The sequence below is a fragment of the Uranotaenia lowii genome, chromosome 2 (genome assembly GCF_029784155.1).
Source record: "Uranotaenia lowii strain MFRU-FL chromosome 2, ASM2978415v1, whole genome shotgun sequence".
NCBI lineage: Eukaryota > Metazoa > Arthropoda > Insecta > Diptera > Culicidae > Uranotaenia > Uranotaenia lowii.
In genome coordinates, this window is record NC_073692.1 from 148,217,194 (window position 1) to 148,242,281 (window position 25,088).

Here is a 25,088-nt window from a genome sequence, read left to right on the forward strand (position 1 = left end):
AAATTTCACCAAAATTTCAGCCTTGACGTATGCTTAACATCCGTTTCTACCATTTTCAATTAAATAATATCAAAATATTGCAAGTGGTAATGAAATATAGCTAAAAACATAAATATGCGCATTTAGCCCGCCAGTTTCGGAAATCGGCTATTTTGACTTCTTTTATTATAAAATTATTTTCACAAAAACTGTTAGAGATTTTAACAGAAAAATTTCACTAACGTATATAAAACAGATGTCCGCTCATGTGCATATAGTTTTCAGACTCCTATCTTTTGGAGTAGGGGAGAGGAAGGCTATATGCGCATATTAAGGAAAGCACTCATTTTCTCCTATACTCCAAAAGATAGGAGTCTGGAAACTATATGCACATGAGCGGACATCTGTTTTATATACGTTAAAGCATTTTTTCTGTTAAAATCTCTTACAGTTTTTGTGAAAATAATTTTATAATGAAAGAAGTCAAAATAGCCGATTTCCGAAACTGGCGGGCTAAATGCGCATATTTATGTTTTTAGCTATATTTCATTACCACTTGCAATATTTTGATATTATTTAATTGAAAATGGTAGAAACGGATGTTAAGCATACGTCAAGGCCGAAATTTTGGTGAAATTTTTTACATCACTAGTTCTTTTGCATGAAACATAGTTAAGTATGCCATATGGCCATATTTCAGGGTAATATTTTGTTCATATTGTATTTTTATCGGATCAGTAGGAAGTTCTTCTTTTTTCGCTGTAAGATTGTTATTTGAGCGTAGATTTCATGTTTAAATGATAGAAAGTAAAAAATTTATTAGACTAATCTATTTTTCTTGATATAGGCATTTAACCTGCCTTGATATGGGCATTCAGAACCTGTCTCTTATTCCAATATCTTATCATTTACAACTTTGCCAAAAGCTTCGATTTGTTGAATTTCCGATTTCCAGATGAATAAGAAAGAAAAACCACTAAAATTTTTGTTCACAGAATCTGTATGCACAATAATTAAAGTTCAATATATTATAACAAAACTGACAAAAATCTTGTTTGAATTTTTAAATTTTTTCGACTTTATATAATAATTTAATTTTTTTATGCCATGTGTTAAAAGCGTATTACTCTCAAACTGCACTAATTAGATATGATGAATCTCCAGCCATATCGTCAATCGGCTGTATGCGCATATTACCCAATATGCGCATATAGGAACACTTCCCCCTATAGGAGAAAATGAGTGCTTTCCTTAATATGCGCATATAGCCTTCCTCTCCCCTACCTAAAAAAGTAGCACGCATCGATAGAATTGGCTTAGCAATAGAACAGCACATGTGAGCGCTGCTTGGGTGATTTTTTGCCCGGTCGGACACAATCTCATGTGTTCGACCCGTCCGTGTTTCAATGTGGGTTGGAATGCGATGGGTTTCTTCATCGCTTCCTATCAACATTGAAACGGCGCGCGGCAAAGAATCACGCAAGTAGTTCAAAAGCTATTCACATAACAAAAGCCCTGCTCACATTTTCACCAACTATTCAATTTCTTCTACCCAAAGCGCTCTAGCTTTGATCTTTCCACCTATAATACTTTCATGTTCTTTCAAAATGTTCTACCTTTAATTTTCACAACTCGCCGAAATGCCAAAAATTAAATAAGAACTGAGTTTTTGTGTTGTTAGGTCTAAAAATGGAACATCAAAATCAAAGTCTCCTATATTTGGACCCTTTACAAATTTTCCGGGTTTTCCAATGATTTTCTTTGATTTTCGGAAAAATAGGTGGTCTGGTTCATATTCTCCACAGTGAAAGTAATTACCCTTTTAACTTTGGCTTAGACACTAAAAAACGTGGTTTTTCCTTATTCCCTATGATTTCTTAAAACGCGCCTCACTAATTGAGCTGTCTTATTTACCACTGTATAGGAGGCACATTTTTAAAATCGTTGAAAATTTTATCAGAAAGACTTTTTATTGCAAAAATCGGTATGGAGGGATTCAGGAAGAATAAGAGTTCATTGTGCACATAGCAGCATCTTTATCCTACGCAAGCAAAATGAATAATTTACAATTTTCGGCATTTTAGGACTAAAGTAGGCTCTAGGTTCAAAGTAGGAGCACTCACCCTATTTCGCTTCGTATAACGAGAAAACTTTGGTTTTCATTTTTAACAAGTTTGTAGATTTAGTGAGGTTGCTTCAATTTGAAAGTAACTTAGGAGTGTGGTACGGCAAAAGGCCACCACGCAAATTTCTAGGCAAAAAGCCATAACAATTGAAACCAGTCCTTCTCAGGACTGTACCCTCTTAATTAAAAGAGTTTAGAATCATATTTCCATCGTTTTATGTGAATAGATTCTGGGAAATCTTCTCTATCTAAAGGCATAAAATTTCCTGTACTCAACGTTTCTTCCATAAAACAAAAGATTTTGTTAAATAAAACGAGCATTTCAACAGAACATGAAATGTGTCGAATGTTTATCCAATCAGTGTAAGTAGCTATTTTGATAATTTGAAGTACAAGGCAATCAATTGCTACAAATTTAACGAATGTGTTTTGATAAGTATATTTTCATGTTCTAGAAGGGGTGATCTACAAACTTTTGGCCGGCAATGTACTTTCAATTGATCCGGATGAAAACTCAATGGATCAAAGCATGCTTTTGTTCGTCGATACTCGCACGTGTGATCCACCCTTTTTCGTTATTATGCTTTGAACTTTACCTTCATTTTGCGTGCGCTAAGATATTTTCGGCACATAAAATAAAAATTTAGGCGAATTCGATTAGTTGCTCAGCAACTTTTGAACTAAACACTTGCAAGTCCTACTAGGGCTAGGCTCTATCGCTTAAGTCAAAAGTATTCAAATTCGACAAATTGTATAATTAATAACAAATCAAGTTTTTACCGTAATTCTACGTCAACCTTGTGGTTGTGTCTGATATACAACCTCTTCAACTTTTTTTATTTAAAGCTTTGAAGAAATGATGTGTTCCGGCTTGCAAAAAAACGAAGCGATTTAAACCAATCGATTTGGGAACAAAACTTGGGAAGATAAGTGTCCAGTGATCGTTCCAACATGAAGTCTGTTTTTTCACGGATGTGGACTTTCGAGGTAGTTAATCGACACGATTCAGCTGGGCAAGATGTACATTTATTCAACGAACAAACGGGTTTCAAAAATACAGCGCGACGGTTCGGATTAGACATAGAAATTTTATTGCATAGCTAGGTACGGGACGACACAGGACAGAACACAAAAGACGCGTGTGATCTGCTGGCCGTTTATTGCAAGTCTGATCTTACTTTCTATTGTACTGGATGGGATGCTGTACGCTATGGGATGCTGTAATATGCGCCAGATTTGGCTAGCTTATTTTGAGAGGGAGAGATCTACTGGCAAATTGGTTTGATACGCGATGAATGAATTGCGTTTTCAATCAGGGTTTGCAATGACCGGGTTTTCGTGCGAACATACCGGCCGCCTTGAAATACTGCCCATTTCAAAAAATCTTTGTACAATGATTCCCTACTTTGTTGCATCCCATACGCAAAATTACTATGACTAACAATGCTTATCCTATCTTAACTAACGAGGAATTGGTAACGAAGACTACGATGACGAAGACTACGATGACCAAACTACGATGACGATACAGGTAACGGTGATTCACAGCCCAGGACCTCCAACGCAACGCCGACCCTGTGAGGGAGAACAAGTAAGTTCCTAAAAGGATGAAGGTAACGCAGAGTACTTAACGTTGGGTGGGGTTGGGGTGACAGGTCCGACCCGTCCGATCGCGACCGCGTCACCCCCCATGGCATTAGGGCTGGAATCCTGCTCAGACTGGCTGCGTCTGGTTGCGCTTCTGCAACTACTGGACTGGACTGGACGATCTTTACCAACGATGTACAAACGACAGGACACGGAAACACATATCGCTTGTAGTACGGATGGCGGTTGAACGGACGATGTGGTGACTGGACGACGTGACGACAGGAGAACGGAACAATTGGTTGACTAGATGGCTAGATGACTAGTTGAATGGATGACTGGATGTGGTCCACCGGACCGATTCGACCTAATAAGATGAGAGGGTGCTTTTTTATCTTTTTAATCACACATTACAAAAACTTCCCTGGAGCGGAGGCCTCCTGGCCTCCGCGAGCGCCCCAGGCGCTGATGACGATGACTGACTGCGATGCAAGACTACGACGATGGTGGAGGGTTGCTGTCAGCTCACGATGACCCCCAGATAAAGTTGGCCAAACTCGCTGAAGATCTTGTTTGCTGACTACGTGCAGAGAACATGTACCATGGATTTGTCTCCGACGTACTTGAAATCCGCCGGTGATGTAGCTTGAAACAATAGGTCGTCTCAATGGAAAAACAAGAACAGGGTCGAATACGGTGGACAACTTAACTGATGATTTTTAAACTGCTTATTGTGATGGTGAAGCTAGTTGGATGATGGCTTGCTAATCGACTGGGAAGTTTAGCGTTCTAGGGGGGATGAATTCGGTTTCGTCGTCTACGGCGAAATGGACAACAAGTCTCTGGAACTGTTCGTTGCGAAAACGCTGATGAATTCCATCCAATCTTCTCAATCCCTCACGCACGGAATAAACAAGCAGCCGAGCTTCGGCACAGAATACCCAGTGGTTGTGGTGCTTGATTTTAATTTTCGCATGAGGATGTTTACTCCACAGAAACATCGGATGCTTCCTGTCTTCGCTAATCGGTACGTGCGCTCGCCGGCCGCCAACACGAATTATGCTAACGACAAACACATGAATCAAGATGAGGATCGCGGATGATGCCTTCAGCGGTCGTCCTCTCTGGATAACGTCGTATTCCCCTGGGAAACATTCAGGTTGACGATCAACTCGAAGGATGGCTGCATGCTGATTAGGTTTCCACACTAAACTCAAGTTCTTCCCAGTTGAAGTTGAAGAATCTACGTTCAAGGAAGCGCGCTCGTCTCTAAGGTGATCTGGTAATGCAGACAGTACTTGTGCTGAATTTGAGTTGAATTTCCTCAACAAAAAACAACCTGCTGTTACAAACTCAATCACCTCCTTTCCTAACTTCTTCGCACTGTCATCTGAACTCGCTACAGTTAGCGAATCATCGACATGCGTTCCGTATTGAAGACTATTTACTGCTCCAGGATACGATTCCTCCCCACTTTCTGCTAGCTGCTGGAGGCACTTCTTTTCGCTGTTGGTTAACTGTTTTTCTACGCTGGAAGACCGTTTTGATGCTGCGTTACGCGACTCCCCCAGTTGCCGAATTACGTGGTCACATTTCGGCAAAAAGACACCTTCTCTATCGCAGTCACGAATGTTGGTTTCAACGGAAAACTCCTCGCTAGTCGACCTTTCAACGGATTTTTTACTCGCTGCTACTGGACATGCCACGGTGGAAAACGAATAGGATGACGATTTTTCCGGAATGGTGCCTGCGATGATCCATCCAAGCACGGAATTTTGCAGACTAGGGCCATCCTTCGTCACTCTAAATCTGCCTTCCAGAAGCAGATCGAAGAAGTACTCGGCGCCGATAATGATGTCGATCTCTCCTGGTTCCGAAAAGCTGGGATCGGCAAGTTGATCTTCTGTGGGTAAACTCCAACTCTCGAACTCTACTCGTTTTGCAGGGAGTGTGGCTGTCAGCTCAGGCAAAACAAAGAAATTCATAGCAGTGTTGAATGCTGAAATGTGCGGGGTGCGAGCACTAATGGAAGCTTCCACCAGTTTGCGTGACACAGCTCGTGATCCACCGATGCCTTGAACGGTAAGGTTTTCTGGAACGTGTCGCAGTTTAAGTTGTTGGCTGAAGCGAGTGGTCATGAAGCAAAACTGGGAGCACGAGTCGAGCAAGGCTCGAGCTAGTCGAGTATTTCCAAGAGAATCTTGGATGCGAACAATGGCTGTGGACAACAGGACTTGTTTCGTGAGGTTCGGTGTGTGGGAGGGAAGTGCTATGGTTTGCTGAGGGTCTGTGGTGAGAATGGGCTGTGTAACTGGATACGAGGTCGAGGGTTGAGTGTTGGGAGGGTGGCTTGGGGTTGGCTGGTTGGATATCGGTGGGGTGTGTGGTGATGACAAAGACTGACGACGAGGCTGAGACACTGAAGGTATAGGACGAGTTGATTGCTGCGAGACGGAGGATCCGGGGTGTAAAAGCGAGTGATGACGCATACCGCAATGGTGACAGGAACCTTTCACACAATCACGAGCTAGATGACCGAAGGACAAACAATTGTAGCACAATCTAGCTCGCTTCACTGAACCACTTCTTTCACCGACAGTTTGTTTCAGAAATTTGGTACACCGAAATGCAATATGAAAAACATCACCACAAAAAGGACACTTCACTTGGGATGGAACTGCAGGGTTGCTAACGCCAAATCTGGAACGATTCTCGCTGCTTTCTGGTCGTTCAGGTCTCCGATGAGCGATGGATTCCAACATCGAACAATGATTGCGCAGGAAATACATCAGGTCGTCGTACAGCGGAACCTCTTTGGAACTGTGGTGGGTTTCCCACTGGCGCAGGGTGGATTGATCCAGGCGAGAACACAGCATGTGAACCAGGAGCGTGCTCCACTGGCCTGGGTTCTCGCCTACTTTTTGCAGCATTTGGAGGTTCCGCTCAAATTCGCTGAGCAACTTGTTGAGTGAATCGTAACTCTCCTTCCTCATCAGCTCGATGGAAAACAGGGAGTCCAGGTAGGATTTCACCAGCAGCTTCCGGTTTTCGTATCGCTTTTCGAGGGTAGACCAAGCGATATCGTAGTTTGCGGCGGTGATGTCCACTGAAGCAATCGCTTGTAGAGCTTCACCCGTCACGGCCGAACGAAGGTAGCAAAACTTGTCGGTATTGCTAAGTTGATTGCTGGAGTGGATCAGGCTTTTAAACGAGTCTCGAAAAGTTACCCATTCTTTGGTCTTCCCACTAAAGAACGGCAGGTTAATTTCCGGCAACTTCACCCTTGCCAGAGTTGATGGAGGACCAGACAATTCGGCTGCACTTGGAGCTGGAGCTGCGTTGGTTGATGCTCGTATCGCTGACAACTGGCGCCGGAGTTCACTTTTCACCACACAGTAGTCCTCCTCGAACTCCACCAGTATGCCCACATTCTCGTCTTCCCTTGCTTGATCCAATGCCGCTTGATCACCAAATTCGTCCGCTGTGCTGCTCAGGTGGTCAGTTTGCAATTCAATTTCCGTTCTCACTTTTTTGAATTCTTTAAACGTGTTTTCAAGGAGTTCTAAACGTACACTGATAAGTTCTTGGTTGTCACTTCCACTGGACGCAAACTGACGCACCGAGTCCAAAGTTTTTCGCAGGTTTCGCTCCTGCTTAATAAGCTCACGTAATACACTAGGCATTGTCACAAGCAAGGGTTCACTGGTTCGCACAATATCTGGATCTGAACTGAACTGAACTGGATCACTGAATTCACCTCAACACCCGACGGATCGACTCTACGTCTTGCGCGGTTAGTTGACAGCAACAATTGAAGTATGTTATGTGAGCTGATGCGCCACAAAATCAACTCAAAGTGTCTCAGCCTAGCTGTTATCACAAAATCAGCTAAATCCAACTGAACCGGATGCAAATCCAACCAGCGATAAACTTTAAGTTTTCTTCTCGACCAACACTCAAGCGAGAAGTCCAAAAAACTTTACACAAGCCTACTGTGTGGGATCCGAATTCTCGATCACCACAGCCCTTAATAAAGCAAAATAGTACTTCCCTGAAATTCCTGTTGGCCACGAAGATCCTCGTCCAGAATCGAACACCAGCAACGGGTTCCCAAAGCGCAAGACGGGTGATCAAATGACCGAACTCCGTTCAGTTGGCAGCCACGGAATTACCAGCAGCAAACAGCAACAGGAACAGAAAACTGCTATGCGGTTTTTTAGCCAATGTTGGCTCACTTTTTCAGCACTTTAATTGCACTATGTGCTACCACTTTTCCAAAATATGTGCCACAAAACGATCACCAAACAGTCAGTGTTCGATTCACTAATCAATCCACGTAGTGTTTACGGAACATTTATCCCCCACACAATGCAATTGCACAAGCACGGAATAATCATCCGCCAATTCACGACGGGAAATCGTTTACTTTTTAATTTCCCCCAAAGTGGCACTGATATTAATTCAGCGAGAATTACTCGCCAATCAGCCACGGGAAACGGATAGAATTTTATTTCCCCCCAAGCACGGGAAACAAATCACTTTTTTCTTCTCAAAGTGGCAAACTTGCCAATCAGCCACGACAAAGCGGTTAAAAATCTACTTCCCCCAAGAGGCGAACGGCACACGCTAGTTTTTAGCGGCAATGTAAAACCCGCCAACCAGTCACAGGACAAAGCAAAATTCTTCTTGCTCCTGTCGACCGACGCACTGAACCGAAAACGACTCCTTTGGTGCACACTTAGCACGTACAAAAGGTCAACGACCGAACGACACACGCTTGCCCAGCACCTTGTCGCAGCACACGGTATCCACAACGATCACTTGTTCCGCGGCGGCTTTAAAAGTCCCGACATCCGGCTATCGAAGGACCAATGTTTTTTCACGGATGTGGACTTTCGAGGTAGTTAATCGACACGATTCAGCTGGGCAAGATGTACATTTATTCAACGAACAAACGGGTTTCAAAAATACAGCGCGACGGTTCGGATTAGACATAGAAATTTTATTGCATAGCTAGGTACGGGACGACACAGGACAGAACACAAAAGACGCGTGTGATCTGCTGGCCGTTTATTGCAAGTCTGATCTTACTTTCTATTGTACTGGATGGGATGCTGTACGCTATGGGATGCTGTAATATGCGCCAGATTTGGCTAGCTTATTTTGAGAGGGAGAGATCTACTGGCAAATTGGTTTGATACGCGATGAATGAATTGCGTTTTCAATCAGGGTTTGCAATGACCGGGTTTTCGTGCGAACAAAGTCTGAATCCGAAAATTCATGGTGATTCAGCGTAATGCCCCATATTCGAACAGCTCTAGCATAGAAATCCTACTCCAAGATAAGGAAAATGCTGTTCAGAAAATATTGACGAATTTTTAATACAGTCAGGCTTGGAGCTTTGAATATCATAAGTAATTTTTACAAATATAAACTAAACACATCTTTTTATAATAAATCTTGAATTGCTTTGAAGTTTTTGGCTCTGTTTGTTTTTGATTGAATCACGACAAACCTTTTCGACTCGATAAAACCTCTAATCTGAATTCTGAATTGATAAATGTATCACAAAGCCTAAGGAAAATCTTGAATGAAAGCGTCTAGAACATTTTTCCTTACTCTGATTTGTCTATTACGTTACATTTATACAGTAGCCGATACATAAAAAAAAAGTTATTTTAGGTACCATTTGCGACTTAAGTTGTGTGCACGTTTTTGATGTAATATCGCAACACTTTTTATTGGCTATGTAGCTCTGAGGAGCCTTTGGACACGAGTAGCCCTCAGAGACAAAATATAGACATTGAGCACTGCAACTTTGAACGGGTTGCCAAATTGGCATTCAGCTTTCGAAGATCCGAATGTCGATGATGAGGTATGGGTATCTGCTTTCTACGGTCAGCTTTGGAGCGTATTATGCGAACACACTCCCCTTAGACGATCCATCCGTATCGTAAGCCTTTTAAGCTCCCTTGGTGGAACTCTGAACTTCGTAGAAACCGCAATCTGATTGGAAAAGCTCGCAAAGGCTGCTTGCGGATAATAATAAAGCACACCTACCGAGACTTAGAGGACGAATATTCGGCTTTGCGCAATTCCACCTTTGGACGATAAAATCGGAATATTTAACGTGATATAATGAAAGATCCCTCTTCTTTTTCGAAGTATATCAATAACGCCGCCTCACAAACATTGTTATTTCATCTGTCACGTTCCAAGACCGCACATCAGTACTCCTAAAGAGTTGTTTGCTGAATTTTTCAGTAGCGTGTATAATTCGAAAACCTTAAACTGTGACGACGCCTACTTCGAACTCCTGCAGCATACCTACACAACATTAGTCTGCCATAGCCTGATTTCACTATTAAGATTGTTTTTGTTTCGTTAAGTTAGCGCGATCCATCGAAAGGACCCGGTCCTGATAGAATTCTATCGTCGTTGGTATCAAAAAATTGCAGCATCTCTTGTCGTACCACTATGTACGATTTTCAGCCGATCGATTTCTGAATGTGCTTTTCCCAGCCACTGGACTGCTTCAGTATCTCCAATCCTTAGCATGTTTGTCGCTACGCTCATTTCGATAGTTTTACTAGCCGTGCCCAAAGAAATTCTCGGAGCGAACAAATATAAAGAGAGAACTCCAATATTTGCAACGTGTGGCTAAACTCACACCGTGTAGAGAACAACCGGCCCATATCAATCTTGTGATACTTTTCCTTTTTTTTCGTGATTCAGCAGCTAAACCAATACTCACCGAATACCAGCACAGATTTGTAAAGAAAAGATCTACGCTGACAAACCTGATGTGTTATGTAAATGATACACCGCAACAAATAAAAAAAATGCAAGTGGATTCAATAAACATTGACATTGCCAAAGCTTTCGACAAAGTACCCTATAGCGTAGCAATAACAAAGCTTGCCCACTACGGTCTTCCTGGATAATAAAATGGCTGCATTACGACGTGGTAAAACGCCAAGGCTACATTAACATTCGAGGAACACACTCTACTCCACAGTATTCGACATGCCAACTGGTGTTCCACAAGGTAGACACCTAGGACCGCTTATCTTTGTGCTTCTTATAAATGACATAGCTATTTAGCTAGCTCAACTCGACTAAGCTTCTGTACGCCGATGACCTAGAAATTTACAGATTTAATGACTTGTTAGTGAACTGCATTGCGCTTGAGCAGGACATGAACAAATAACTCTTATGGTGTGAAATGCACGGGATGGAAGTGATTGTTGGAAAGTGTAAATGCATAAGTTTTTTTCAGAACTAGAGCATCAATTGTTTTCGCTCCGGGACACCACGTTAGAAAGAGTGTCAACGATAAAAAATCTCGGAGTTCCTTTCGGTCAAAAGCTCTTATTCGCACAGCATATCACGACAACCTTAGAAAAAACGTTTGCCTTATTCGGATTTCTTCGTCGAAATACACTGAGTATTGAAGACCCCTGCGCCCTTGAAACAGTCTTCTACTCGTTAGTACTAAGTGTCCTGGAATACGCTGCACTTGTTTGGACATCTTATCAATTCGTTCACATAGAGATGATAGAGAGGGTCCAGAAAAAACGTCTCCGCTATGCATTGCGAATATTGCCCTGGCGAGATTTTGTACGTTTACCACCTTATTCCGAGAGATGTGGTCTTCTGTCACTGACGTCTTTGAGTCAAAGAAGGACGAACTTGCAACAGATTTTCGTTAACAAACATTATTAGCTGCCCACAATTACTGTTTTCTCTCAATTTGCAAGCTCCAGCTCGACAACTGCGCAATCAAAATTTTCTCTTGCTATCAAAAAACAGAACGAGTTTTTGCCAAAATCATCCACTAAATCGATGCTGCCATGCTGCCTACGAGGTTTCTCACTTTTTCAACTTCAACGTATCAAATCCGATGTTTAAACGCTCGATCCGTAATTTATCTTAATTTTAAAATGATACATTGTTTGTTATTAAGGTTAATTTTAAATTATAAATCTTTTGTCGGAATAACTTCACGGTCAAAGACTCCAAATAAAATTAAAAATAGACTACACTACTGCTCCTCGAGCTCTTTTACCTTTTCACGTATAAATAGTAGATTCGAAAAAATGCAACACTATGTTTTGTGAATAACTGTTGAATGCATTGATAAAAATTGATAATTTTCAGTGAAGCTACCTAGTAATGGTATGTATGCGTTTAAAAAAATTGATAACAAACTAATAAGTGGGATTTGAGATAGAGTCCTAAACAGAAGCTCATTGACGAAAGTTTTGGGGTAGGATCGAGAAAATCCAGAAAAATCTCAGTTCGAGACCCAAAAGCATCTGGAAATCAACTATTCGAACAAAATTTATATGAATCTAAAAGTTCTAGCAATTAGCTAAAATTTTAATTTGAAAGGAACGAGAGAGGTTTTATCTAGCGCAATTCGAAAATTTCAATAGCGCAAGTGATGAAAAAAAAAATCAATTTTCCTGACTGGTTCGTCTAGCTGACTAATAAACAGGCCTGACTCTAGTTCTAAAAGGTAAAAAAAGCTGCTCTATGGTGAAATAATCTAATTACGGTGGTCAAATCGTGCGCAAAATATTTGGTCTGCAAGCGGGGAGAAATTAAAAAAAAAATGAACAGCAAAACCAGGTGACCCATGAAGCTTTTTTCAAATTTTATTTATCTTTCGACATTCTCATACGATATATTGTTAATTATCATGAAAACTTGTCCATACTAAAACGACTATATTTTACCTGTTTTTATATTCACTTCACTTGCATTTATTCCACAATTGTTCGGATTAGTAGCTTGTTCTACCAATTTAAACATTTCATCTGTCCTCTTACAGGCAGAAGTGTAAAAATATTACAAGAAACGTAAATTGGTGTAAAAAGCAAATAAATAATCAGAAGCCTACTGACGAACACATTCGTATCTAAGTATAATGGAAAGAGATAACCTTTTTGATTTCTTCGAGGTAATTTCTTTCAAAATTTTATTATTCTTAACTTATTATTATTATTAACGAAAACACTTTCGTGGACTCTCATATACTGACAGAAACAATAGACCTCAGTATTTTTTTTTATTTGGGCTTGTAAGTCTGTCAATGTCTGTAATACTTTATCTAAAAAATCATCAAAAAGTCATTCCAAACATCAACAAATTAAACAATTTTACTTGGAAAATAATAATTACCAATGGCATGAAATTTGCACAAATCAGCGTTAAAATTGACCAAATTTTCAGAAATCAAGAATGTAAACAGTAACCTTCAAAATATTTGAAATTTGTTTGAGAATCTGTAAAATCATCGATTTTTCTGTGACTTCTACAACCTTACAAACATCTCAAAGAGCTCAAGAAGTTTCAAGTCAAAAAACTTTTCATTCATCGCCTAGAAAAAATATCAGTGCTTCGAGGGAAAAAAATTAAATAGTTGAAACTCTAAAAAGTACATTCACAGAATAGAACTTTAATCAATGAATTTTTATAACGATTCAATGTCCAATGCTGTAAAGACAGCATTGTCTGAATAAAAAAAAATCCAAAGTTTTAGTTATTGCTGTAAGTACATATAGCTCCAGGAAGCTTTCAAATAGAAGTGATAAATTATATCGGATTAGACAAAACAGGATTTTTTTCAGTCTAATAACATTATGGACAGAGACAGGCCTTGAAAAATTAACCTTTACGAGATAAAAGAGAAGCAAATGGTATCTTTAAATGAACAGTAGAATGTTGGCGAAAAAAAACGAAAAAATTGAATCTATAAAATTATTTAAAAACAACCACTGACTACAAATTAGTGATAAACCTTGCCGAACTTTCATTGAATACGGTATTAAACTTAAGACATAAATAAAAAATACCTAAATTTGTTTAGTATTCATCTTTTTTAGTTGTTTCGTTAAAAATTCTTATACAAGTACTTATGTATGTCGAAGTTTAGAAAAAAAAATGCTTATTAACAAATGTTCAGTGACGGGCTGGAAAGAATTAAAATTGAAATTGGCCGATGATGAAAAGGTTGCTCATCCCTGATTTTCACGATGAATGCCCCCAAATGCAATCAATTTCCCTGCATAACACTCCGTAGCATAGCATAGCATAGCACTGCATAGGTCCCACAAAGTTGAAGATTTGAAATTATTATTTGAATTTTAGACATTGAATTGCAGTTAAAATCTGAATTTCTTGAGCTCGTATGTTTGTTTCTCCAGGGAGTTTGAATTTAATTTTTTCTTTAATTCCTTTAATATAGGATTCTTATAATTGTTTGAAGATATCAGAAACAATCTACTATACAGACATAATAGTTATTGGAAGACAATATACTGAACTCATTTCCAGTTTCTTAGTACGTTTAAAGTATTATGTGGGGAAAAAAATCGATTCCAAAAATGCACCGACCACCCCCCCCCTAAGAAAATTTCCCCGGGCTACCCATCTGGCTCAGATTTTTATGGTTGCAATTGATGCTAGACCACTGAGCGTTATGAATCCATAAGAGATTATTGATTCATAATAAGATCCTGAATTTTGCTCTTAGAGAACAAATGTTAAATCTCATTTAAAATTTTCACAAACCTGTTTACGGTCGCCATTGAAGAAATAATTGATTAATGAACACTGAATGAAATAATTAAAATCATCACTTCGCTTTGCTTGAAGCTTCCTATGTGATCTGAAAACAGGTTATAAGTCCATTCTTCATTCTTTAAATTGACTCCAAAGTGAGTTAACACTCGTTTCGAAAAAAAACCTCGGCTGCAAGCCGATCCAAACGAAATTAGCCCGAATTGGATTTCTCGGAAAGGCAATTGCAACCAATTGGTTGGTCGAGTCGAGAGCACATTTGTGCGATTTTTCCCAATCCATTTTTCTCAACACCCACTTCCATCCCACATTTTTGAAAACTGGGGTTATCTTCCATACGATTGGGGGTAGCTGGCATTTCTCCATTTCTCCTACTGACCAGCACAAAATGAATTGATTGGCCAAATTGAGGAAAGGGTTTGAAGGAACGAGAAGGAACAGGAGTTTACCGGAATGTTCAGGAAAAATGCAGGACCCGTAAATATTGTTTACAATTACAACAACGTATCCCCAATGGGGATTTCACCATACATATTTGTACAGATTCTCAATGGCCGGTTGAAAACTCTGAAAGGGAAGTTGTAGGTTCCGTTCAATGGAAGCAGTAAATTTCGAAGCAAAATTCAATTAAAATGATTTAATAGTTGTGCGGGAATGATTTAATGTTTCCGAAAATTGGATAGAATAAAGTGGTTTTCCACATTCGAAGAGAATTACCCACATTGCAGTGGGCCGAACTTTGTTTTCATTATTGTTTGGAATTGTTTGCTTCGAAGTTGGTTAAAAACCATTTGTAGTTCTAATGGAGTTGGTGGAAATAAATAAAATCTGTGCATTTGTATTGAAAAAAGTACTTCTTAATGACAGTAAACCATCAACTAAACTTATAAATCGGAAGAAAGTTGAAAAACTCGACAAAAAATTTTATCTTCAAAAAAAGAAGACAAATTAGCTCACTGATCATAACTGGTAATCAATCACTCAATGGCAAATCGTATGCGGAAATATTTGCAATCAGTAGCTGAACGATGTGAATGAATATTTCCGATTCATTACCCACAACCCTTGTGATTAGGAAGTGGGTGGACGGCTGATTGGGTGGCTGGAAAGAACGATTCAAGCATTCCAAGCCGAGAAGCTTTGGGTGCTTCTAACTTTTCCAAGACGAAAAGTGGGAAGCACGAGATTAATGGTTTATGACAAAGCTAAACAGACATTGCCTGAATGCAATCAACTAAACCGAGCTTGAATTTTGCTGCTGTGCTTCTACTAGGCTAATGGAAAGTGATTTGTTTTGAGTTGGTCTCAAGACAATCGACGAGTTGTGTGAGGAGCCATTGAGCTGTGAATAGTTTTCATACTTTAACGACCCCATTAGTCTGTACGCGTTTTTGAGTAGAGGTTTATTTGTTTTTGGGACGTGAATTACGAGTTTATTAAAAATCCATCAAGTAGGTATCCATTTATTTTGAAAATATGGTATCAAAACTAGCTTGCGATATTTTGACCCTCAAAATCACTAAAGTGGACAACCGAAGGGAATCGAGGATATCCAAATTTTAATTTTGATACCAAATTACTTAGAAATGCATAAAACCTCGAGAATTGGTGTAATCTAAAAAACTAATAACAAATCAACAACAAAAGAAATTTTATTTTTGTTAACTTTGGGGAAGTTTTGAAGATTGGTGCATTTTGGAATATGATTTTGGGTATTTGTCATTATTGGCAGACGTTTCTGGGTTTATAGGCTGCATGACAGGCTGTTTTACAAATTCATCAAGCTGCTTTGGAACCTTTATTTCGAAAAAAATATTTTCTAAGTCACAGAACTAAACCGTGCTGCAAATAATAGCGCCATGGCAGCCGAGAAAACATAAATACAGCCGATCACCGAAACCTTACTTGTACTAAAATATATTTTTAATTTTATGAAATTATTTAATCAGCTATATCTTTAAAATTTTCTATCCTTTGAGAATAAATATTTAAGATTTGAAAAGTTATAGAAGGATAGAAGATTAGAATTAGGTAAAAGATGTTGAAAATGAGCGGAAGAATGATTTAATTAGAAAATCTATTCATCACATTTCATTTCTTTGTTGGTCATGGGCCTATCTACTTTGCAGTGGTAGATACAGATAGAATTGTAGCTATCATCTCACAATAGTAAGACATGCATTGTTCGCCACACGCCGTATTAAGGCTACCGTCAACAGGGGCATCATGAAACACTTTTCAAATTCAATGGCTTCTAAAAACTTAATGTCCACAAATAATCGTACCGCTTGTACATCAAAAGTTTTAAGGTTGATGGGACATCAAATTGACGTAATCAGAAAAATTATTTGTTCCACCAGATATTTTGAAATTTACAAAAAAATATGATTTTCACCTAAGAAAAGGGTTAAGTTGCAACAAACTTGGTTTTTGATGAAAAACCGAATGAAAACGTTTGAAAATTTATAGTTTTTGATATATTTGTTATGCAATAAAGCATAAAGCACCAATTGGAATTTGGTTTACCGTCGTGCTTTAATGTGACACTAATTCATTGACTATTTTCGGTGGATTTAAGAATCAAAAAATATATTTTATCAGTTGTCCAGACGTTTCTCTGGCTTAGGCTTCTTTTCAGTGGACAATAACATTATTTTTTGAACAATGAATTGTTATCTAATTTACAATATTTGAAATCTTACAAACTACTGGCCTCCGTCTATATTACTTGGATTCGGGACATTTTGTTTTGATTTTCGTTTAGATTTGTATGTTGGTGATTGTGACAAATTTTAATTACTGAGTCGTAAGCTGCTTTAAAATTACAGGAAGCTATTTGCCTATTAACTACATTTTTGTCTCCTCTTATCTACATTTATGTTGCTTGAATCTTTTTTAAAAAAAAAAAAAACCGACTAGTTTCACCTACGTATTGTTTGTTACATTTACAACATTTAATTTCATACACGACATTGGTATTTTTGTTTTCGAGGATTTTGTCCTTAGTTTTTGTGAGGAACAGATTTTTAATACTATCCAAAGGCTGGAAGGCGACATTAATGTCAAATTGCCATTAAATTGTATATCTACAAAACAAATATGCACTGAACTAGCACAACACAATTTGGAAATTGGTTACCTTTGTAAGTTTGAAATCTACCACTCCCTACCAGTCCCTTTCTAGACCTCAGGGCGGCACGCTTATCAAACAAAATCGCGGGGAGCTTCCAGAATGCACTCACAAAAACCCCAAAATTGCACTTTTCTTAACAATCAGTGTTAATGCATTGCAATGGTTTTATAATAAAACTTTTATTCACGCTTAGTTGCACAGTAAAGTAGTAACAATGGTAACAATAATGACACGATACCTGGAGGGCCAAACCCTTGTGGATGCTGCCGATACTGGTACGGGTGTCGGTAAGGCTGACGTTGTAGACGTGTCAGCGAGTGAACTAACCGGTCCACTGACGATGGCGGTCTCCCTTTTCCTCGAGTACAGCGACGATCTCGATTGGTTAGGACAGTGGCCTTTCAAGAAACGGGTGGTCCACCGCCTCGGGTTGGTCCGTAAAGTTCGAGGATGTAAGATCGACCTTCCGATTCGGTACTTCCGATCGTGGGTTAACCGATGTTCGGTGGCGGTTATTCTCGTCGTAGTGGGAGGGAAAAGGTTATTCCAACCACGGTATTTTGTCCCAAAACAAAGGGGTCCTGGTGTCTGGCTGTTATTTGCACTATCAAAGTATCTTATGTGCACACTGCGGTGGTTTTTAGTAAAGTCAGCCAGCACCAGGAAGCCGCATTTGGCCGGCCTTGAATCACGAGTTTTGGTCGTTGCTCTCGCTTCGCGATCGCTCTTCGTTAATCGTATCGTCGGGGCGTCGCTGCCATTCGTGTTTTTTTTTTTTTTTTTTTAAATATGTCTTTATTTGTATCAAATCATGATTACACTTATATTACATTATTGCATTTAACTAGGTGTTCAGCTCAATAATGAACTGTTCATAGCCCTATAAGTAACTAGATTATAAAAATTTATTTATAAGATTTAAATTTGCTGAGCGCAATCAAGTTTTTAATGTAGGAGAACATCCTGTAATAGCAAAAATATTTTATACTTAAAACTAAACACTATCTTAAAATTAAACTAAACATAAAGAGAACGAATCTCTGCGATGGAAGACTGCATCGATTTGCCTCTGAAGTTGGAGATGATTTTGTTGGCCATCTCTTCGATAGATTCAATGCCTGCAATCCGATGAAGATCTTCGGTGCTGTGCCAAGGTGGAAGCCGCAAAATCATTTTCAGAACTTTGTTCTGAATCCTCTGGATGACTTTCTTCCTCGTCGCGCAGCAACTAGACCAAATCGGAACTGCATACATGATCGCTGGTCGGAAAACTTGTTTGTAGATGAGCATCTTATTTCGCAGACACAACCGGGATTTCCTGTTGATGAGAGAATAAAGAGATTTAGTGTATTTATTACATTTAGATTGAATATCTTCAATGTGATTTTTAAAAGTAAGATTCCGATCAAGTGTAAGTCCCAAGTACTTCACGTGATCAGACCATTCTAATGAAACCCCATTAAAAGTTATGGAATGATTTTCATTAGGTTTTAAAAAATTTGCTCTTGGCTTATGGGGAAATAAAATAAGTTGAGTTTTGGAAGCGTTAGGAGAAATTTTCCACATTTTCAAGTAATTCAAAAAGGAATTTAAATTTTGTTGCAATCTACTGCGTACCACCCGTAAATTTCGACCTTTTGCTGAAAGCAAAGTATCATCAGCAAATAATCTTCTACCTTTTCCTTCTGGTACATCAGGAAGATCAGAAGTAAAAATATTGTATAAAATTGGCCCAAGTATACTGCCTTGAGGGACACCAGCTCTAATGGGTGTCCTTTCAGAGCATGAATTTTGATAGCTTACTTGTAAGGTTCGGCTAGTCAAATAATTTTGAATAATTTTGGTGAGATATACAGGAAAATCAAATCGAGCTAATTTAGCTACTAAACCTTTGTGCCAAACACTGTCAAAAGCTTTTTCAATATCAAGAAGAGCAACACCAGTTGAATAACCTTCAGATTTGCTAGCGTTAATCATATTAGTTACACTCAAAAGTTGATGTGTAGTAGAATGTCCATGACGAAAACCAAATTGTTCATCAGGGAAAATGGAATTCTGATTAATGTGAATCATCATTCTATTCAAAATAACTCTCTCAAATAGTTTACTTAAAGATGGAAGCAAACTAATTGGTCGATAACTTGAAGGCTCTGAAGCACTTTTTCCAGGTTTCAAAATTGGAGTTACTTTGGCATTTTTCCATTTATTGGGAAAATAGGCCAAGTGAAAACATTTGTTGAAAATTTTAACTAAAAAATTTAAAGTGCTTTCAGGCAACTTTTTAAGAAGAATATAGAAAATCCCATCTTCCCCTGGAGCTTTCATATTTTTAAATTTTTTGAAAATCAATTTAAGTTCATCAATATTTGTCTCACAAGAACTTTCAAACACATTTTGCTTAGAAAGAATATCATCAAATTCTAGGGAAATTTGAGCATCAATTGGACTTACAACGTTTAAATTAAAATCATGAGCAGACTCAAATTGTTGGGCTAATTTTTGAGCCTTTTCTGAATTAGTTAAAAGAAGTTTATCCCCATCTTTCAAAGTAGGAATTGGCTTCTGGGGCTTTTTCAAAATTTTAGTTAATTTCCAAAATGGCTTTGAGTAGGGTTTTATGTCCTCTACTGCTTTAGCAAAATTTTCATTACGAATGAAATTTAAACGACGTTTGATCTCTTTTTGAAGGTCGCAATAAATTAATTTCAAATAAGGATCTCTAGTACGTTGATATTGGCGTCGACGAATGTTTTTCAGTCGTATCAAAAACTGAAGATCATCATCAATTAAAGGTTGATTAAATTTATGTTTAACTTTAGGTATTGAAGCGGCTTTAGCATTGACTATTGCAGTTGTCAAATTTTCTACAGCCAAATCAATATCTTCTATTGAATTCAGTGGAACGTTTACATCTAAATTACGTTCAATAAAATTCATATATCGCTCCCAGTTAGCCTTTTGAAAGTTAAAAGTTGATTTTAAAGGGTTTTCAATGGGACTTTGGGATAAAGAAAATGTTACTGGAAGGTGGTCTGAATCGAGGTCCGCATGAGTAACTAATTGACTACAATGCTCGCCTAAATCCGTTAGAACCAAATCAATTGTGGAAGGATTTCTAATCGAAGAAAAACAAGTATGCCCATTAGGATATTCAACAGTATAATAACCTGCAGAGCAGTCATTAAACAAAATATTCCCATTTGAATTTGATGAAATATTATTCCAAGATCGGTGTTTTGCATTAAAGTCACCAATAATAAAAAATTTAGATTTATTTCTGGTGAGTTTTTGTAAATCTCCCTTCAAAAAATTTTTCTGTTCACCGCTACATTGAAAAGGCAAATATGCGGCAACAATTATAATTTTCCCCATAGAAGTTTCTAATTCAATTCCAATTGTTTCTAAGACTTTTGTATTGAAAGAAGGAAGAAGTCTAAATTTGAGACGACTATTGATGACAATAGCTACACCCCCACCTTGTCGATCAAGTCGATCATTTCGTAAAATTTTAAAGAAAGCATTGCTTTTCAAGTTATTGTCTGGCTTTAAAAAAGTTTCAGTGATGGCAGCAATATGTATGTTTTGAGTTTTCAAAAATAAAAAGAACTCGTCTTGGTTAGCCAGCAAAGATCTAGCGTTCCAATTCATAATATTTAAACATCTATTTGGATCCATGAGGGAATCGTAAAGTCATAATAATTTTGTTAGCATAATTAAAAGAAGTTTGGAAAGCTTCAAACATTGAATTTGCTTTTAACATAAGTTGCATCATTTCCATTAAATTTTGATGCAAAAATTTTAATTTTTCCTCAGTAATCTCACCCAAATCAACAAAATTGTTAGAATCAGAAGAGGAAGGAGAAGAAAAAGTATTTGAATTTCGGGGATTTTCGCAAGCCTTCGCATGAACGTTGAGACTTGGTTTTTTCCCATTTTTATTAGTTAAACCTGAAGAGGGCAACCCATTTTCAACCACCTCTGAGAACGATAAACAACGAGTCTGGGGCGCAGAATCAGCCCAGGTAACATTAAAATCACTTCGGGTATTACCCAGCCGTGATTCCAATGTAGACCGAGGCTGAATGCGAACAGGCAGGTTGTTTGCCGGCCCGACGTATGAAGACGAAAAAGAGGAAGGAGGAGAAGAAACTTTTCTGGAAACTTTGGGATTTTTCCTAGAAGCAATAATTTTTGACCTGATGGGACAGTCTAGCGAATTCGAGGAATGATTACCTGCGCAATTTGCACACTTAAAAAATTCTGTTTTTGGCTTATCACCACCAAAAAGGCATTTAGATTTTTCATGATCGAATGAGCCGCAAAACATGCATCTGGCATTCATTCTACAATTTTTAGTGCCATGACAAAAAGCTTGACAACGACGACATTGCGTAATATTTTGAAGAAAATTGGTAGAAGATTTACGAAAAGGTTCGAATTTGACTCGACAATGAAACATAAGACGAGCCTTTTCAAGAATTTGCAAATTATTAACCTGATCCTTTTTAAAATGGATCAAATAAAGTTCAGGAGCAAAACCAACACTACTTGAATTATTCGTGTTGGTTCTTTTCCTCATTTGAATTACTTGAATTGGAGAAAAACCTAACAAAGAATTTAATTCAGCTGTGATCTCATCCGGTGTCTGATCGCCAGTGAGACCACGAAGTACAACTTTAAATGGACGATCACTTCTAGTGTCGTACGTAAAAAATTGGTGTTTTTTATTATTCAAATAATTTAAAACCTTTTGAAAATCATTAAAAGATTCCGCCAATATACGAGCAGTTCCCCTTCGACCGATCTGAAAAGAAATCTTCACATCCTTGACGGAAGTGACGATTTCTTTTCGAAAGGCATTGAAGTCAGGAATCGTGACCGTTATTGGTGGAATCTTTTCGTTTTTAAGAGTATAAGAAGAAGAAGAAGGTTTCTTAGTACTCTTATCAGAATTAAATATGAATATTTCCTCATCACCGATGTTATGAAGGACATCGAATGAATTGGAAATTTCAACTTTTTTGGCAGATGGCCCTGGATTAGGTTCAGCAATCCGTTTTCTTCCGGCCCTTGAGCCGGCCGAAGACTTCCCCATGCTGGAAAGAAAAGAGAAAATATGAATAAAAGAAAATGAAAATAATTTTAGCACTGAAAAGTGCTGATTGAAATACAGGTAAGGAAAAAATAAATAATGTAAAATGTTCCTGCAGGTACACAGCAACGATACGATGCTCCGGCGTACGTGTTGACGGCTCAACGGTACAGATGGAAGTGACGCTGCCATTCGTGTAGTTACCAGGAAGCATCAACTATCCCAGTTGGCCCTCTGGTTGTGAGATGACGAATCATTCTGGCTGCATACTGTTGACGTTAGTCAGTCTTCACGAAAACATGTACCGAGTTCAACTTGAGTGCGGAAATCGAGGCGCAAGTTTTCTCTGAACTTGCACACAAGCTTGTACTCGGGTTTAGTTCGAACCTGAACTCGAGCACATTTATTGTACTCGAGTGCGCGCCCCGATGTTCGTACCCTGGTTCGCTTCGGGTTCGTACCGAGTTTTGTACTCACAGTGGCTGGCTGAACTGAGATTGAATGTGTATGCCTGGGTGTTGAATGTGAATGTGTGTGTATGAATTATTTTCTTCAGTTAGTTTTTCTATCGTTTGTGCGTATGTAAATCAATTTCAATGCTGTTTTTTGAACATTTTTGGAGTTATGTATGGGGTGGTAAAACCGATTCAAATATATATGGTTGATTCTTAAAAATTGTTATGAAATTTTTTTGTCTGTCGGTCAAAAAAAACAAGAAAAAAATTTTACCGAAAATTTGTTTTTCAGGAACTAGGTTGTTTTTCAGAAAACCGGTGATTTGATAAAATGTTTGGAAATTACCATTGCAACTCTCGCTCCGCAAATCTTATGAGATTTGTTTGACAATGTTTATATTTCTGAGGCATAAAAAAATGCAATCATAAAATGGATAAATCATCGCATGGCGAGTAGAAAACATGTAAAATTTTGAAAAAATTGAAGGAAAAAAAAATGAAAAAATTATCAAAATTACACAAATGGAAAAACGACCAAACATTCAATATCAAAAATAGCTAAATTGACAAAAAAATATGAAAATAAAAAATGGCAAAAAAATAACAAATGGCATAAATTAGCAAAATATTAACCTTCCAAAGCTGTTCGCAAAACATACGTTTCTAGGAAATTTGAGTTGCTGTTTGATGACGTTCCCCCGGCCGTAAATGTTATCCGATTTTTATGATATTATATTCATTGTGTAGGTTATAATTTATTCAAGCTACTCAACATTCCAAAAATAAGGTGATATGTATTACAAGCTTTCAAGAAACTGGTTCAGGAAAAAAAAATTAAAAAAAAATATATTTTTAAAATACTCATAACTTGTGACAGCTTTTCTGTATTTGAATGTTTAATTGATGTTTGGACTTGTCAAGAGTGTACATCTATCCGACGATGTTTAGATATGTTGGGATGCAATGAATGTTTTGACCACCATTTAGAATCTTCCGCTTGAAAAAAGTCTTACTTCAAAAAACGACATCCAATTTTGGCTTTTTTTTGAATGAACCGATTTTGATAAATTAAATTTTAGTTTTTTGTCGTTAATTTGATTATCATTTTGATAGAACATAGTTGGTCTTTCAATAATCCCAGTTTTTCAGTATATTGGCATGATGTTCATATTGACCCGAACAACTTTGGAGGGTTAAAAATGACAACAAATATTTTCACTATGAAACTGACAAACTAGGAAAATAAATAAAACTCATAATTATTTAGAAGATTCGTTGGATGGATTTCATTGTGCTAACTTACCACTGGTAAGATGTTAGAAAATTGAAATACCTCATTTTATTGATTACCTGCCAAATTGCGAATTACATATTTTTTTTTATTTGTTCTATAATAAATTTGTTATATGAACTTTATAGGCCCTTTTAATACAATTTTTATAGATTGGTTTTACAGTTGTATTTCGCATCATTTATTTATTATATTGATTTTTTACACAATTTCTTTATAGAAAAAATATGTTCATCATACTCAAAAGCTTATAACAGGCCGTACTAGATAATTCGAGTGTTTGTAGACTGGATTAGTCGTACGTGAAAAAATGTTTTTATCGTTCGTCTTTAAAACTTCGTTTAAGTTTTTAATCGTTTTATTTATAATTGATCATGATTCCATTTATTTTTAACTAATTCACATAAAAATGAAATCAATCATTTCAATGTGTTGATCAGTTATATGAAAAATGAAAGAAAATTATTGAAATAAACATCGAAACTATGTAAATTTTATTATCATTTTTCAAATGAACGATTGAAACTATTTTCATTTTGTTAAATTTTGAGATACAACAAACAGCGAATTGAAAAGCGAATTTTGAAAATAAAAAAAACGATTTATTTGTAATCAAATTTTTAAAAATTTCGGAATGCAAAACATTATTTTTTAACCTCTGTTTTGTACGTTGAAGGTGAACAAACTTGTACTGATCATCTGATCATCATTTTAGCGTATGATTAACAGTAGGTGTTGATTTTTTTTGTAAACTATTTATTGGAAACGGTAGGTGTTGATGATAATGATGAATTTATGAACGAAAAAACGATAAAAATCGGATTTTATTTCATCGACAG

General features: G+C 37.6%; 1 protein-coding gene across 2 annotated transcripts in view; it reads left to right on the top strand.

The window, feature by feature from the left end:
- LOC129749438 (cyclic nucleotide-gated cation channel subunit A) overlaps positions 1-25,088 on the top strand; it is a 721,507-nt gene that overhangs the window by 485,165 nt on the left and 211,254 nt on the right. The gene's annotated exons all lie outside the window — the stretch shown is intronic.